The sequence below is a fragment of the Barbus barbus genome, assembly GCF_936440315.1.
Source record: "Barbus barbus genome assembly, chromosome: 38".
In the NCBI taxonomy this organism is placed as follows: domain Eukaryota; kingdom Metazoa; phylum Chordata; class Actinopteri; order Cypriniformes; family Cyprinidae; genus Barbus; species Barbus barbus.
Genome location: NC_136716.1, coordinates 2,676,836 through 2,695,007, shown reverse-complemented (window position 1 = coordinate 2,695,007; position 18,172 = coordinate 2,676,836). Strand labels below are relative to the sequence as shown.

The following is an 18,172-nucleotide window of genomic DNA, read 5'->3' as shown; positions in this document are numbered from 1 at the left end:
GAAAAGCTTGATATCTAGACACTGAGTTACAGTGAAATACACAGATACAATCAGTCCACTGGCAAGAAAGGGTCAAAGACACGGTCACATTCACAGTCATCGCAAATCATGTGCCGTGAAACCACATGCAAATTATGTAAATAATCCACAACTTTGCTTCACACTCATTTGCTCATGAATAAATGCTATATGTAACAGTCATGCAAACGGTTTCATTTTAGTATTCTACTAGTAGTACTTATGTTTTACATTGAGTAGCATTCTATTATTACTAGTATACATGCATAAAAATTAAGACACCGAGGGTTTTTCCAGATATGGGATTTTCCAATAGGCTGTTTGACCAAATAAACATACAATGAGGGAGAAATTTGTTGTTAATTGTTTAATTGTTTTGTTAATTTAATTGCACTGCCTTTGCAATGTAAAAAAAAAATTTTTTAAAACACATCAAAATGCAGATTAAGATGCAAATCAATGTGTAATTAAATAAACGGCTTTCAACTGGTGCATTGACAAAAAAAAAAAATGTCGGAAAAAATACACAGCTAAATTAATATATTAAATTGCATTTAAATTTGACCCCAAAATGCAAGAAAAAAATACTAAATGTAATAAATTGCATTTGACACTATTATCTAGCATAGTTAGGAGAACAAATGTGATAACATTACCAATTTCACATATTGTTGGATCTATGGCAACATTAATGAATTTCAAGACATTTCTGTGGCATTTATACATTAGTTTTGGTTCTGTATTGAGTCACCACCTATAACGTCTAAATGTAAAATCTTGGTTGTGATCAAAACCAGTTGAAAACCATTGATCTAGATAATAAAGCAGGTAATATCGTATTAGAGCATCATAATACGTGGGCTGTTTGCAATCACAGTCCTTCCATGTTTTCACTACTCTTGTTGTTCAATGAACAAGTGTTCAATAAACTGTTTAATTGGCCATAATTTGACCACTGCCATTTCAAATAAACAACAAAAGAAATTTGTTGAGAATTTCTAAGCTAAGAATGTGGAGCTCCATCCAAACACCTTGCATTATATACACATACAAAAATCAGGTATCAAAAACATCATGGAAGCCATTTACAGTAGTTAAAGTATATATATATACATCCTTAATTACATATTTATAAAAAAAAATATTCTGAAACGGGCTGATGACAGACGTTAAAACTCCTCTATGATCTCCTCCATCGTCTCTCCTAAAGTCATTTCCCCATCACTGCTGGAGAGGCTCTTCCTCATGTAAAACTCCAGGCCGGAGCTCCGCCCACACAGCACGTCCTCTGCTGATTGGACGGCCACCTGCAGCGGATGTCCCTGTGTGGGGGCGTGGCTTCCCTCCTCATTGGATTCGCTCTGTTCTGTGGTTTGTCCGGGTCTCTTTTGTGAGCACTTCCACAGGTGTTTGGGGTGAATTTCTGCAAAGCAGTTGTGTACCTCGAAGTGATTGGAGGAAACGAACAGCTGCCACCTCTTCTTCAGCTCAGCCTGGACCTGGAGGACACGTTTGCAAAGTTAGGTCTATGGTAAAAGATATTCTCACACTTAACCTTTTTAGTAAGGCAACGGAACTTTGCAAATGCTTTAAAACCATCAAAATACACATACTTTATTTTTATTTATTTTTTCAGATTTTTACAATGATTTTTTTTAAAAGATATAACCACCAGTGAAATAAAAATGTCATGTTTCATGTTCAGGAAATGTATACTTTTTTGTAAAATCATTTATGAAGTTATATTAGTGTCAAAAACTTAAAATATATTTCGCCTTTTCCCCATGCCTCTAACTTTTGGGACTGAATTTTGTTGATAAACTGAAAATGTACATCTTTTTATTAACCATTGCAGCATAAAAAATTCATTATTTTTTTTTTTATCTGAAAGTTTATGCAAGTTTATTTCATTTGACAAAGTTTCAGAGTAATATTTGTTTTAATGTTGATTTGTAAGAAATAACCATGTTGGTTTCATACATTTGGACTGTTTTTGAACAATCATGAGTTATAAATTTAAACAAATTCAATTTAATTCATTCCAATGGCGTTAATACTGGTAAATCTCAGATTTCATAAAATGCTACATTCGAAGAAAAAAAAATTCTCATCTCACAGATATTTTGCTTTTTTTTGTTGTTTTTGTAGTTATAAATTCCAAATAATTTCTCATTTTTTAAATAATAAAAAGGGGTAAATGCATTAATAACATGGCACTAACATAGTAACATTTCCAGTTTAGATTTTTTTTTCACATTCACTCATTAATGAGAAGTTGCTGATGAAATTAATTATAAATTAACAGAACAGGAATGTGAAAATAGTATCAAGATTTGAAATGCATTATGAGGGTTAAAGTTCAAATATCTTCACCAAACATACCTCTCCATTTGCAAAGCAGTACAGCACTGCAACTAAAAGACCCTGTTGAACAATAAAGTTCACTGATAAATGTTTGGGTGAGTCAAAATACAATTTAAAAAATTATTTTTCAAAGTTGTACATAAAGTGAAGTTTACAGTACAGTTATAAAAAAAAAACATTTTTCATTTCATATTTAATTTTTTTCTCAATTTTACACATAATTCAGTGCATTACTTGAATTACTTGCCTTTCCTTAGTAATCACTTGTGAAATTTACGACCAATTTCTGAATGAACCATTTTTTTTTTTTTTTTTCAGTGTTCTAGTCACCAAGGAAAAACAAGCATTTTGTCACCTGGAAAGAGCTCAGGGTCAGATTGACGAAGTTTCGAGCGTAGCGGCTGCTTCCCTCAACTGATTCATCTATAATTAAGGTAAAGACGATCTCATGGACCCCGAGCAGAGGAATCAACACAAGCGTTGCTCTGGCTAGACTGAGAAACAGATGCAAATCACATGAAACGAGTCTTGTCACCATCAGTTTTATATGGGCAAATGTATTTCAGATAAACCAGTGACTAACCTGTATCTGTAGTCAGTGAACTTCTCCTGGTTAGCCTTTAACTTGGACAGCAAAAGTCTGATGATTTTAAGAAAAATGCAAAAAATGACCTGAAAGACAAGTGAGTGTATGATTAGATCAACATTTTACTTGTGTTTGATTCATATTTCCTTATAAGTATGTTTTTGTGGTAATTAAATATTGATTTTTTAATTAATTTTTTTACTCTATATTTAATCAAAATTGATTTAATTTAACTGAAATTAATTACAAAAGTTTTATTTGATTTCACATGTATGTTTATTAACTGACAATCCACCAATTTTTTATTATTATTATTTTTTTGCATGATTGGGTGTAAATTAAGGTTTGATTTTATTATTTTTAATACCCTATATTTCATCAAAATAGATTTTTGTTTTGTAAAATTTTCTGATTTGACATGTATTGAACAATTATTTAGTTTGTATTATTTAATACTCTATATAGCATTATATATACACACAGTATATACACACACACATATACTCTTTTATATATTTATATGATTTATATAATGAAATTTATGATTTTACATGTTGGGTAGAGTGGGGGAAAATGCCCCCCTACTGTTTTTTCCCAAAATAACCACAGGATAAAGTCAAGATAATTTTGTATTGTAACTATGGACTACTTTGACAAGAGTGATGTAGAAGTTTTCACCATGAAGCTTACACTGAAAATGGATTTCACAGTAAATTATCAGCAGTAAGATAAAAAAGTGTTTGAAAGTTTGTTGTTTTGTAGAACATCACAGTTATATGATATGAGAACAGTAGGGCCTGTAGATAAGGAGTACGTGTTATTTAATAAAAATATTATTATATTTTCAGAATTACATCTTTTTTTTTTCTCAAACATCGTGTGTGGGGTAAAACGCCCCCAGGGGGCAATTACTGTAGTTATTCTGTTCTGAACAGAAATATTTTGACTTTATATTTAAGATTTACCTAAAGTTAGCATCAGGTAGCTAGTTTTTTTTTTTTTTTTTTCAAACAGACTATTATAATTTTGTAATTCATAAATATTCTCTTTTTTTATTATTATTTTTAGCTAAAACTGCCTGTCTGTAAATGTTATTGTAAATGTTTAAAGCAAATTGCTTTGTCAAAATGGGGGGCATTTTACCCCACCGATGAGGGCGTTTTGCCCCATAGGTGGGGTAAAACACCCCCTTGGCACAAATTTAATTTTTGTTAAAAATCTAATAACGTGGAAACTCTGGACATTTTTCATACTTGGTTTATAATTTATGTCATTGTCACTAAACTATAACTTTTCTGAACACATTTAACTTTTGTTTCACTGAAAATAAATGACACAATCCTTAAGGGGGGTGTTTCCCCCTACTCTACCCTACATTTATTAACTGATTATCTGCCTCTGAATAATAAAGGGTTCAAACACATTTGAAACATTGCTTGTACAGCTTGTAATCAGAGATGATGCAGAACGACCGGTTTGATCCACTGTAACTGTCATGTTTTCCCATGAGCTCGTGACCAGCATGAGACGTGACACGAGGAACGGCTTCAGCTACAGTGAAATCAGCATTACAGCATGACAGCAGAACAGATGTAAACCAACTAACCCTGCTTTTCTCCTTCCACAGTCTTCATATTAAATATGGCATCAAAAGAAAACAACTACAAAAGAAAAAAGCCATTTTAAATGAAATTCATAAGGCATTATACTCACAATCACTGATAATGTTATTGGGCCTCTAATTATCCACCAGATCCATCTGATGTTATTTAACCAACAGCTTTAGAAAAAGGAAACATATGATTTTTTTAAGGCATAAATAATACATAAATGATTTACCTTTCTTTTTTTAACTATAGTTACTATTATTTATTAATAAATAGAATGTCATTATATAATATAAACACTTGTGTTTAGTTTTATGTGCATGAGAACGTTTTTGAAGATTACTGGAGTACATATAACAAGAAAATACAATTTCAGTAAAAGTAATTATTTGTGAAATTTCATATTAATTTAAGTGAAAATTGTTTTAAAGTTAATCTTTTCAGTGCATATCATTACCAAGAATATTTCTTCCACCATAAAATACCTCCTCACTCAAATTATTTTATGTATTACATAAAAAACTTATTTCTAAAGTATGAATCAGAAGTATAACTGGCACATACCTTTTATTTTCATACAACGTTTTGGCAACAGTCCAGGGAATCACAAACAGTAATGGAGTTCCTGAATGAGTTCATTGGATAAAGTCGGAGAATGAATAAGTCATAATTAAATGTATGACATATTTTTAAAGAAAATAAAAAGTAAAGAGTATTTTTATGTAGTAAAAACAAGCCTCACCCCATCCTATAATCATGTATTTCTTAAGAAGTCTATTCCTGGTCAGAACAGCAGTGAACAGCAGCGTATGCAGGAATATCGCCTCCACTAACAGCCAGAAGTAATTACACCCAACAAAATATTCCAGCAACACCTTTGAGGCCTTGCAGACGAATGAAATCTGGAAGGTTGACATTTATATTACTGCATTTGTCTCGTCTTTTTTGTTTTTTGAAAAAACATTCAGGAAGTTTTGTAGACTTGCTCAGATGTAATTCCTTGAAATAATTCCACAAAACTAAAAAACAGACACATAAACAAAAGTTTCTGTACCGTAGATTTTGTGTAGCTGTTCCATCCGATCTCATCCCTAGGCAGGTTGGCATACACAACTTGTAATATAACCTCCTTGATAATTACTGCTATTGCTCTAAATATGAATGATACAAAGAGATTCATGTGGATGTAGTTCCTCGTACAGTGAAGCTTCCTGAAAACAACAGGTAAAAATCATTTATTTCTTGGTCGGGGACAAATAAAATTAGGATATCAGATATCTGGAGCCAGCTCTGGGCTGGAACAGAATAAATGACCGGACAGGACAGAATGGAATCTATTTGATTAATGAAAACAAAGCTTGGAAATATAAGTACAAAAATAAATCTAATTATGTAAGTACAGTGACAGAGAACATTGGCTAAATGTCAACATAGTGAACAGGATAGAATGTCTACATTCCAAAATTATTCAATGGTTTGCCGTCATCTGTATGACTAATGGCACAGAATCCACCAGTGAGATTATGATTAAAATGTTATGAGAAATAGTGAAGGAAACCATTGTTGCAAGCTATCTTAAAGTACTAAGAAACATAAGGGGACCAAACAGCGAGCCCTGCAGAACACCGCTCACCTCAGAAGACTCATGATCAGAACAGCCAAGCAAAGAGAGGAAAATGACAGCGAGTATCCTACAATGGACAAGACTCTCAGCACAGACTGCCGAAACACTTCTTCTTCCTGTGGATGCAGGATACAATTGTAAAATTCATATGTGACGGAAATCATACTTGTAATGTATGGTAGAAATATTCACCTCAGACTTGAAAAAATTATGGTTTTCACACTCTGACTGATTTCTCCATACGGTGCTGGTATTCTCCTCAGTTTTCCAGGTCCCGTTGACTGTGCATTCCTTGTACACGTTTCCAGTAGCACCTAAAAATGACCACCATAAATTTCTTATGTTTACAGTATCTAATTAGAAAATGATACATTATCAGTCAAACATTTGGAATCATTAGGATTTTTTTATGTTTTTGAATGAAGTCTCTTCTGTTCACCAAGACTTCATTTATTTGGTACAGTAAAAACAATAAAATAGTATTACAATATAAAATAACTCTTCGATACGAATAATGCTGAATTTTCATCATCATTACTCCAGTCTTCAGTGTCTCGTGATCCTTCGGAAATCATTCTAATATACTGACTTGTTGCCTCAGCTATGCCAACACAGAACTACATTTTTAAATATATAACAATACAAAAACAGGTATTTTGTATTTTAATAATAATTCACAATATTGATGTTTTTCTGTCTCAAATTAATGCAGCCTCGGTGAGCATTATATTAATAATAAATTAATGAATACTATATTATTTTAGTTTTAGTTCAGAAAGTAACGCTACACAATGCAATTATACAACTCAGTAACTTTTTAACTATATTCAGACAAAAGTGTTAAACTGGAATAGAATAAGTGACCTTCTTTGATCCACGGTAAATAAGGAGGGCAGGGTACAGATACAATCCCAGGAGATGAATGTGGCCAACAGGCAAAAACATCAAATGTTCCATTGCAGAAAATTCCTGTAGGGTGATTTGAACAAGAGATAAATGTAATCTGCATGTATGTATGTATATATATATATGAAGGGAAAACAAAATCCAAACCCACATGGCCCTGTGTGAAAAAGTGTGCCTAGGGGGGCCCAACCGGTTATTAGGTTTAGGGGGCAAGTACTTTTTCACACAGGGCCATGTGGGTTTGGATTTTGTTTTCCCTTCATAATAAAAAACTAAATTCAAAAACTGCATGTTGTGTTTACTTGTGTTATCTTTGATTAATAGTTACATTTGTTTGATGAGCAGAAACATTAAAGTATGACAATCATGCAACAAAAAAAAAATCAGGAAGGGGGTCAACACTTTTTCACACCACTCGTATATATATATATACATATACATATTTCAACTGGTTTCACTCACCAGTTCCAGTAGGGAAAGTGGCTTTCAGGAATCGTGTACAGTTCTCTTGATATTCACCACGTTTATAGATCAGATCATCCAGGACGGAGCCCATGACCTTTACAAAACCATAATACATGACATTTACTGGCTGTTATGGTGTGAGTATTTCACAGTGAGTCATAATGAGATCTTATGGTTTCATTGGGTTGATGAAGATGTATGATTATGGCACCTTTTCAAACACAAGATGGCAGTATTTATAAATGTTCTCAGAGGAAAGGTCCATGTTGTTCTCTTAAACATATCTTAGCAATAACTTTAATCAAGCTTTTAGTCAAATTTTGCGTTTTAAGAAGTTTCTAATTTGAATCTTGTTTTATTAGGACTTAGGAGTGCTGTGTGCTTTCCATTGGAAGTGATATTAAACACATTTTCATTTCTGCTACAATGAAAAGATAAATATTTACATTCTTCCTAATTTACAACGCCAACTCTTGAATTTCAGTTGCTTGGATGCGTTCTTGTTACTCATTTTCAGATACTCTGAATACTGGGTTTAATGTTTCTATGATATATTAATTAGGGCTAGAGGTAATAAAACACTGCTTAAGATTTTACTATATCAACACAGCTTAATAATAAGAATAGTGTACATCTATATTAAATAATATTTAAAGTGAATAATCTAAATGAGCAATACTTTAAGCCACTATTTTTAATAGAAAAACCAACCATACTAACATTTATTTATATGAGGAACTGTATTACTACAAGTGCACTTTATGCACATAAAAATGATCACATTATAAATGACCACCATCCTCCTGATCTGATAGTTTATGTACAAATAGCAGGATTTACTGGACAAAACCCTATTCTGAGGTTGAAAATCAACATCTCACTTCTGTTTTATAATATCCTGTTACTGCATCCAACTGATGCATCTGATTCAGCATAATCTGTTTAATTTGATATATAAGATTTACTCTTTCACCTAAATGTTAACAAATCCTAGAAATATCATGTCTGCACAGACAAGGGAGGGTTATAACCTTCTCCGATGTACTGTAACTCTACTGAGCTCACAAAGATTGCACAAAACTCTACATGCTGACATTTGACACAATTGTGAAAGTGACCAACATGCACACAGACACTTTTGTATTTTAGAGTTGTTAATCTATCTTTTGTGCATTGGTTTAATCATTTCAATAATATATATTTTTTTAAAACAACAACATTTTTTCAGTTTAAAAGCTTAAAATGAAATGTGGCATCAGTTTTAATAACAGTTTACAATAATTTGTACATTTCAAAACTACTAATTTTCAGTTCATAGTGTGTGGAAAATATGAGATTCCCCTTTCTCAGTTACTGAGAAAGCACTATAGGCTATATTTTCATACAGGTTTTAATAGCAACTTGCAAAATCGTCCACCTTTTACAGGCTCTTTTATACCTTTTTATAAGTTGCGCTGCATCGTAAATGTTTAATCACATCATAAATGTTTAAGACAAATCACATTCAGATGATCATATCGGGAGCATATTTTGCAATGTTTCTCCCACATTGCCGAACTTTCTCTTTGCTAATCTCCAGAGATTCATGTTTGTCTGCTTAACTTTCAGGGTATGTGGATTTATATGAGAGCTTAAACAACAACATATGGGCAGAGATATGCCTAGGTATCTGTTCATAATAATATCAATATATAGCATTTGATATACGATACAAATTCGGTGCACAAACAATTTTTTTACATAAAGTGCAATTTTTTTTAAATAATTACAAAGAAACGGCAAGTAATACATTGAATTAAGCATGAAATATTATTTTCTTGTAAATTTCTGTATAATTTATAATGTTCCAATAATTTACAACTTTGAAAAATCAAATCTATTTTTATTATTTCATCTACTGCAAGTTACTTTTTAACTAATTATTAGGACAAAAACATTTTTATAGGATGTACTTTAGCATTTTCTGAGTGAAAATGGTTTCATTTTACAAATAATTACAAATAAATTTGATTTACATTTTGAAGAAGTAAAATGCAACATCATCTGTAGATCGTATAATCTTCCAATCATTTTCTTTGAAAAATATTTTGCCATAATTACAGAATTTTTTTTTTTATCCTATTAACTATCCTAATAACTTAGAATTAAAAGGGAACTTAAGAAACCTCTTATTTTATTATTAAATTATTCAAGTTATTTTTTTAACCAACTACACTAAAAAAAAGTTTCACTCAGAAATTGCTAGTATATTTCACAAATAAATACCAAGAAAATATACTCAACTGAAGTAAAGACTGAAACAGTATTTTCTTGTAAAACAGTGTATTAACCACAGTTTGTAAAGCTAAAAAGTATAAAATGAAACTTTCTGAAGTCATTTGACAGTGATGTGCAGAGACGTATGTGTGAATGTCATTGGCTCACCTGGCCGCTGTAGAGAAGCACAATAAGAACCCAGAGCTGAACTCTTCTCTCCATGAGCAGCATGAGCATGGCTCAATATTCACCTGTCCATGAACAGAGCTCCAGCACGTCACACCGTGTCCCTCAGGCCACCGCAGCTCCTCTCACTCATAGTGTTTCCTGTCCTCAAGCTGGATTTCCTGTTGATCATCCGATGCGGCTGCTCTGGTCTGGATGAGAGCGGGAGCCTCAGAGTTCACACACTCCGGTCCTTCTGTTGCCTAATCTCCAAATGAGAGCATCTGCGCTGCTTCACTCAGTCCTGCTTCCCTTCTGGCCCTTCCCAGCCAATCAAGATAAGGCAAGAGATGAGAACTTCACTGTTACGGCTTATGAAACACAAAGCATACACAGGTTTTAAAGAGAACAATTCAGTTACAGCATCTGAGCATTTTCATCAATAGTTTCATATGTATTATTAGATCATCAAAACCGTAGGAACATGGGAGAGAAAGAGATATTGGTCACAGAGTCAGCTTCATTTTAATGCAGCTGCAAAATATAAAATGCAAGAACAAAAATGATTTCAAAAGGCTTTAGGACTATAATTAAAATAAATAGATAAAAAACAAAAAACGAAGAAGTAACACGTTCCACGTAGGGCACAAAACATTTTTATTCAACAACCAAAATAATAATAATAATAATAAATAAAAAGAAATAAAATAAAAGACCAGTAAAAAGAGGTGCTTAAACTTCAGAAAATGTTCAAGTGATATCGTTAAATATTATACAAGCTGTTTTGTTTCCGATTTGGTTGAATTTTAACCCTGTTACTAACATGTAGAAGATTTGAAATGCTTTTTTTAGCATAACAATTAAACAAGTACATTTTTAACATTAAAAACTAATTAAAACAACTGCAACAATATGCCAGAAACAGTAACACAGTTTCAAAACTTTAACTTATTAAGGGCATGTTTTGGGACGAAAAGTTGGCTTGAAGCTCCTGATAAATTTACATTTGAAATAAATTGAAAAAAAATAATATCAGTTTGATCATTTTCTCTTACAATAACTTGGGCAACAGGGTTGAATTTTTTAGCTTGTGGACTGCAGTCGACACTACATTTGTCAAAATATTAATAAAATGCATGAATAGGACATCAAGCCGTACCACATTTGTGGAAAGTACCAGTCATAAATTTGCTTATATCACAGTAAATCACTGTTATGAGCCAGCCATCATCTAAAAGCTTATGGGTTGGTCTTCGAACTAAACTCACCTTGTTATGTGCCAGCCATTTGTCAAATAAAACTAATAAATAACACCAGACGCCTCTGCTCTTATTGTACCGCAGCCCAAGCTAATAGAAACTAACTTCACTAGACCTTCAGCAGCATGTAAGCACTTCACTCGTTAGGATAATTACCTGCCATAATATACAATTATTCACTTTTAACAAAGTCTACTAATAGGGATAGGAATTTAATGTTCTTCATTCAGGAAGTCAATTACGATGCATTAACAAAATTGAAGTAAATTGACTGGCATGCATTAATGCAACATTCACATCATCATCAGACAAACTTGTACATTTGCATTTGCTTTTTCCACTTTAATGACATGCACATTATGCATATATTAAAATATCAACATCTTCCACTGCTATTAATATCTAAATCTCTTAAGTAAAGATTAGTATCACTTTGCAAAGGAGTTACTAATGCAGTTGAAACCAATGAACAATGAATTAAAGATCAAATGAAGATGAAATACTTACATGTAAGAGCTCACCTCAAGTGTAGAGAAGACTTCTGAGAATTTGAGGAACATCTTAAGCAGCTTCTATTAAGATATTCAAATGATGATCCCTGTGAATTTGTCATTTTGAAACCTAATAGTTTAATGAACAACCTCTCTGCTCATGAAGTAAATAGTTTGATTCTTAATTCCTGTGACAAAGTGTCCATCTGTATGAAAGTGAATCACGACTGCTGCATGCATGTGTCCGGTCAGCTTTCCTGCGTTTGAAGCTACGTGTCCTGTAGATGTAAAAAAATGGGCAATGAACTTGTGCAGTCTGACAGTCTGAAGCTGAAGTGAGTTCTCATGATCTCTCTCACAGGGTCAAGATGAGCCACAGATATACAAAACAGAACATATGATAAACAAATGCGCAGAAACATCGAACTAACTCTTACATCACTGACAGCCGTGTTTAACATCAAGAGCTTCAAAATTAGCCAAATCAGAACTGCTATATGATGAAAGATATACACTGCTGGTCAATTCATTTATTTTTTATTTTTTTTTAAAGATGTCTCTTCTTCTAACTGAGACTGTATTTATTTGGAAAAAAATTAAAAATACAGTAAAAATTGTGAAATATTTTTTAAGTTTAAAATAGCTGTTTTCTATGTGAATGTATTTAAAATGTAATTTTTTCCTGTGTTCAAACCTGAATTTTCAGCATCATTACTCCAGTCTTCAGTGTCACATGAAATGTCACAGAAATCACTCTAATATGCTGATTTGCTGCTCAAGAAACATTTCTGATTATTATCAGTGTTGAAAACAGCCGAATAATTTTGTGGAATCCATGATACATTTTATTTCTCAGGATTCTTTGATGAATAGAAAATTCAAAAGAACAGCATTTATTTGAAACAGAAATCTTTTGTAAAATTATAAATGTCTTTACTGGCACTTTTGATCAATGTAATCGTTGGTGAATGAGTGTTTATTTAATTAGGAAAACTCCTTATCGCAAACTTTTGAATGTAAATGTATCACAGTTTCCCTAAAAAAAAAAAAAAAAAAAAATTCAGCAGCACAACTGTTATTGATTGATATTGATAATATTGATAAAATGATTGATAATAATCAGAAAAGTTTCTTGAGCAGCACATCAGCATATTAGAGTGATTACTGAAGAATCATGTGATACTGACTGGGGTAATGATGCTGAAAATTCAGCTTTGATCACAGGGAAATGACATTTTACAGCATATTCAGATAGAAAACAGCTTTTTTGAATTGTAATAATATTTTACAATATTATTCCAAAGTTTTGGTGTGGTAGTGTATGTTTTAAAAGAGCACAGTAGGCCAGTGGAAAATAAATCACTATTTCATCAATACTTCTACTTACACTTCGCACTATATGTAAACGCAGGGGTTGCTGGTAGAGAGAGGGGAAGCATGTATAACAGTGCAACTCAGACTCGTAAATCTCTCGAGTTGGATTCCAAATGACCTTGAGAGTAATTTTTCCTAGTTTTTTTCCAGGCTATTTTATTTCCCATCAGGACATGACCAGGGCAACTATGCACATAGTGCTTGTGTGTTGACTTCAGGCACACGCCGCATGTTCATCTCCAGCACATCACAGTGATAAATGAGTGCATTAGCGCCTATGAGGTGCGTGACGCTGTATGTAAACACTGAGCAGCGACCATGCGAACAACCACATGGTAACATCTAAACTTCAGGAAGACAATTAAATATCACTAATGAATCACCCAACTATCATGACACATAAAATCAAACTTTTAGGTTTACTTTGCATTATATGAACATTTCACACCACAGCCATTAGCTTAATGAGGCTAACGCTAACAAATTTGGCAAAAAAGTCTGCAACAACAGGAGATTCTACAGTAGTTTTCTCTTTTAAAACCAACATTTGAAATCTTGGTTATATGCTTGTTTCACAAAGCACATTTACTTTGGTGTTCATATTACATGCGAGAAACATAAATCCAAGTAAAGTTCTGGCATTGCAAAAGACTGAAAACGATTGAAAAATTGAAAAAGCACTATAAACTTATTTTTTCAGCAAAATATTTCACAATAGGCTTTTATGAAGTAACAAAATATCAAAACGAACTACACCCATTGTTTGAAAGAGACATCTGTTCTACATACAGCTACAGACACACAAACAGCACTTTCTATTCAGTAAATCTGACTGAAAACAGTGATTTAAGCAGTTTATAACTGCGCTTTGGAGTTTGGCATCCATTGCATGGCTGACTCTTGATAATCATGTTATTATTGATGGATGTTATTAGAGGAAAACTAGATGTGGTAATAAAATTACTTTACTTTCTGCTTAAAGTCTCAGCTCTGTCGCATTTTACATTTTACTGATCTAATGAACAGGATATATATATACAGGTATATATATATACATATATATATATAAATATATATATACACAGTGCCGAGAAAAGGTTTATTAACAAATTTTAATATTACCCAAAGGTAATGCAAGTAAATACAAAATGCTTTTTTTAAATGATGATCTCATTTATTAAGGGAAAAAAGCTGTCCAAACCTATCTGGCCCTACATGAAAAATTAATTGCCCCCTCCTGTTAAATCATGAATGAACTGTGATTAACCACCTTATTTTAGAAAGCTGAGTTAAATTTCACTAGCCAAACCCAAGCCCGATAACTGCCAGACCTGTTGAATCAAGAAATTACTTCAATAGAACCTGTCTGACAAAGTAAAGCATGCTTAAATAGCAACACATCATGCCGCGACCTAAAGAAATTCAAGAACAGGTGAGAAACAAAATAGTTGACATGTATCAGTCTGGAAAGGGTTATAAAGCCATTTATAAGGCTTTGGGACTCGAGCGAACCACGGTCAGAGCCATTATCTACAAATGAAAAAAACTTGGAACAGTGGTGAACCTTCCCAGGATTGGCTGGCCTACCAAAATTACTCCAACAGTGCAACAACGACTCATCCAGGAGGTCATAAAAGAACCCAGAACAACATCTAAAGAACTGCAGGCCTCACTTGCCTCAATTAAGGTCGGTGTTCATGATTCAACAATAAGAAAGAGACCGGGCAAAAATGGCATCCATGGGAGAGTTCCAAGGCAAAAGCCACTGCTGACCAAAAGCTACATCAGCGAGCTGCAGCGGCGAGAGATGATCTCCCCCGGGGACCAGAGCAAGCGGACCGACTTTGATTGCTGCTTCTGGCCCGAGATTCTCCTCTGCCGAAACGGCCACTGCTAGCTCAACTGAGGTCTCCTCCTGCCAGCGTTTCAACAGGTTGAGATGATAAATTTAATGTGAATCACCCCTGTCCGTTCGTTCAACCTCATAATCGAGATCTACTCGCCGTGTTACCACAAACGGTCCTTGCCACTTTGCGAGTAATTTTATCAGCTGTTTAGACTCTCATTCTGATGGCACCCATTCACTGCAGAGGATCCATTGGTGAGCAAGTGATGCAATGCTACATTTCTCCAAATCTGATGAGGAAACAAACTCATCTACAGTGGAGACCAAAAAAACAACCTGCAATTTCCTATATTTCGAGGTCACTGCTTAGTCCTATTTTAAGTTATCCTAACAGGAGTAAAAGTGCCATTTTTAAGCACATTTCATGAGTTAAATATATTCTGAAGCACAATTTAAAAAGACTTAAATGAGATGTTTGAAAAAGAATTCGGATCAAAATTAGAGAACACTTACAGATACATATCAGTTATTGGTGTTAATCTGGCACCTCGAGCTAATTTCCTTAATTAGTTGACAAATCCTTTTTAACTGGCAGCCTAACTTTACAGTTTTCAATGATTTTGCAAGATGGTGAGCCTTTCTAAAGTGACTGAAACTCTCCGACAGCAGGTTGTCCAGATAAAGGCCAACAGCAGCTATAGCAAAAGAAGTTGTTCCAAATCTGTGATTTCTAGAATATTGCATCTTTACAATGTCACTAACTCATTCAAGTCCCCCAAAAAGGCTAGTTGCCCACAAAAGACAAATGCATGAGAAGACAGGATAATGCAGAGACTCTCAATGGGGAATCGGTTCAACACTGCAGCTGGAATTGCTTGCCAGTTCAGCGCTGAACAGGGTAAGGATCTGTCTTGGCATTCAGTGTCTCAACATTTAAGAGAATTTGAACTGAGAGCCCACTCTGCAATGACCAAGCCTCTCATCAGCAGAAAGAATCAAAAGGCTAAACTAACCTTTGCTGAGGAGCATGTTGTGTGGAGAGAGGAGAACTGGTCCAGAGTTCACTTTAGTGAAGAGAGCAAGTTAATTTATTTGGATCCAATGGGAAACATTATGCTCATCATCAAACTGGGGAAAGACTGAATCCAAAGTGTGTAAAGAAGTCAGTGAAAGGTGGAGGAGGAAGTGTCATGGTTTGGGGGATGTTTTCTGCAACAGGAGCTGGACCTCTTATACGGATACATGGCAAGGTGAATGCAAATGTGTATCAGAACATCCTGCAGCAACATTCGGTTCCTTCCCTGCGTTTATCAGCCAGCAATTTTCAGCAGGACACTGTCACACTGTTTCCTGTCACACAGCAAAACGGGTAATGCACTTCCTTGAAGCTGAAAACATTGAAATAATGAAATGGCCAGATTGAAAATCTCAGGAAAATCCTTGGTGACAAAGTTATGGCTAAGAAACCCACTACAGTCACCAAACTGTGGAAACAGCGGAAGAAGAGTGGACCAAGATCACACCAGCACAGTGTGAGAAACTAGTGATGTCCTGTGGCCGCAGATGTGCCGAAGTCATTCAAAGCAAGGGCCTTACATTTCCTACTTATTTACTACGCTAACCTTCAGAAATTTTATTTGTAACGTTTCTTTGTGCTACAATTTGCCATTCTCTAATTTTGTTCTCTTATTTAATTTAGCTGCTCTCACAAAATAAAGGGTTTTTGTTGAAGTGCCTTGGTTATTTTTTTGAAAACACTGTTCTACTCGCATGGTATAGCCACAACTAAAATGCCTTCAAATTTCGAATGATGAAGATTACATTATTTCAGAAAAAAAATCAAGTGTTCATAAATTGTTTTCTAATCTCCACTGTACATACTGGATGGCCTAAGCGAGAATAAATTTTCACTTTTGGTTGAACTATTGCTTTTTAAAAAAAAAATAGGTAACACTTTATTTCGATAGTCCACTTTAGACATTCTACTAACAGTAAGTAACTTGACATTCTAGTTGACATGCAACTACATGTCAACTAGCAGTCATTAGAGTATTAGTAGACTGTCTGCTTAATATCTTCTAACACTTTATTCTGATGGGTCCACAGCATACAACATACTGAGTATTAGAAACTTTGCAAGTATAAGTCAACTTATTCTACTAACCCTAAACCTACCCTACTGAGAGTTAGTAGACATGTAGTTGCAAATTAATGAGACTTAGTCGACATGTAGTTGACAGGTAGTTACAAAGTTACTTATAGTTAGTAGAATGTCTAAAGTGGACTATCGAAATAAAGTGTAACCAAAAAATATTTCAGTGATACAATTTGCTTTTCTTTTTTTGTCATTTTAACAGCAGTGTAAGTGGAGAGATGACAGCAACATTTCTTACCACAGGACTGTGCAATTTTACAGGGACATCTCTGGATCTCTCCATTTTTAGTCTGCCAATAGACATAAACCTCTCTGTAATGCAGTTTTAAAATCATACACCACGTGCACTCCACTTTAACGTTCATTTGTAGTCCTAAAATCTAGTTTATGTGTAGCCGGTTTCTCTCTATGTCCTGTATATATTTGAACTGTTCTTTGCGATGTTTTATCTGCTCATTGAAGTGAAATTAGCTGATGTGTCCATGTTGTGCAAACTTTCGACCCTTGAGGAAAATATATAAGAGGTGCAACTGAATCATTCATGGCTGAATTTTTCCTCGGGTTTCAGCTTTATCATGCTTATGTTTCGGTGTGATGGTGCTTCAGACGCTTGGTAAACATGACTTTGCTAGGGGGAATCTTTTCAGGTCTTGTTTCCAACTGTTTATGGCCAGCTGTAAATGGGTTAAAGTGTGTTTGGTGCTCTGGACAGGTGGTATCTGGAAAATGTAAACAGGTTGCATGATAGATGCATAAATTGTTTGGCCCGCAAAGTCATTAAAATGTGGTGTGTGTGTTTTGTTTTGAACCTTTTTTCCTTTTTCAGCTCTAGGTGAACCGAGAGATGTGTTGACAGCATTATGCATCATATACTGCATGCAAGTGTGCAAACTGTTATCTATGTGTGTATATACCCAGCAGGCACCGAACGTCAATATAACGTCAGATTGACGTCGGAGAAACGTTGAATTTTGGTTGAAAATGAAAATCGGGTTGACGTCAGAACCCAACGTCATATTGATGTCAGAACCCAACGTCAGTCTCCAACGTTGGACA

The 18,172-nt window shown here is 34.1% G+C and overlaps 1 pseudogene across 1 annotated transcript; it reads right to left on the bottom strand.

The window, feature by feature from the left end:
• Window positions 1–399: 399 nt before the first annotated feature.
• Window positions 400–10,267, bottom strand: LOC306857534 (glucagon-like peptide 2 receptor; annotated as a pseudogene). Its single transcript has 12 exons — window positions 9,995–10,267; window positions 7,568–7,664; window positions 7,064–7,168; window positions 6,392–6,513; window positions 6,209–6,315; window positions 5,630–5,786; window positions 5,140–5,477; window positions 4,682–4,748; window positions 2,966–3,054; window positions 2,738–2,876; window positions 2,401–2,442; window positions 400–1,517 (listed from the first exon to the last, which is right to left on the bottom strand). The product of its transcript is annotated as a glucagon-like peptide 2 receptor (transcript).
• Window positions 10,268–18,172: the final 7,905 nt, after the last annotated feature.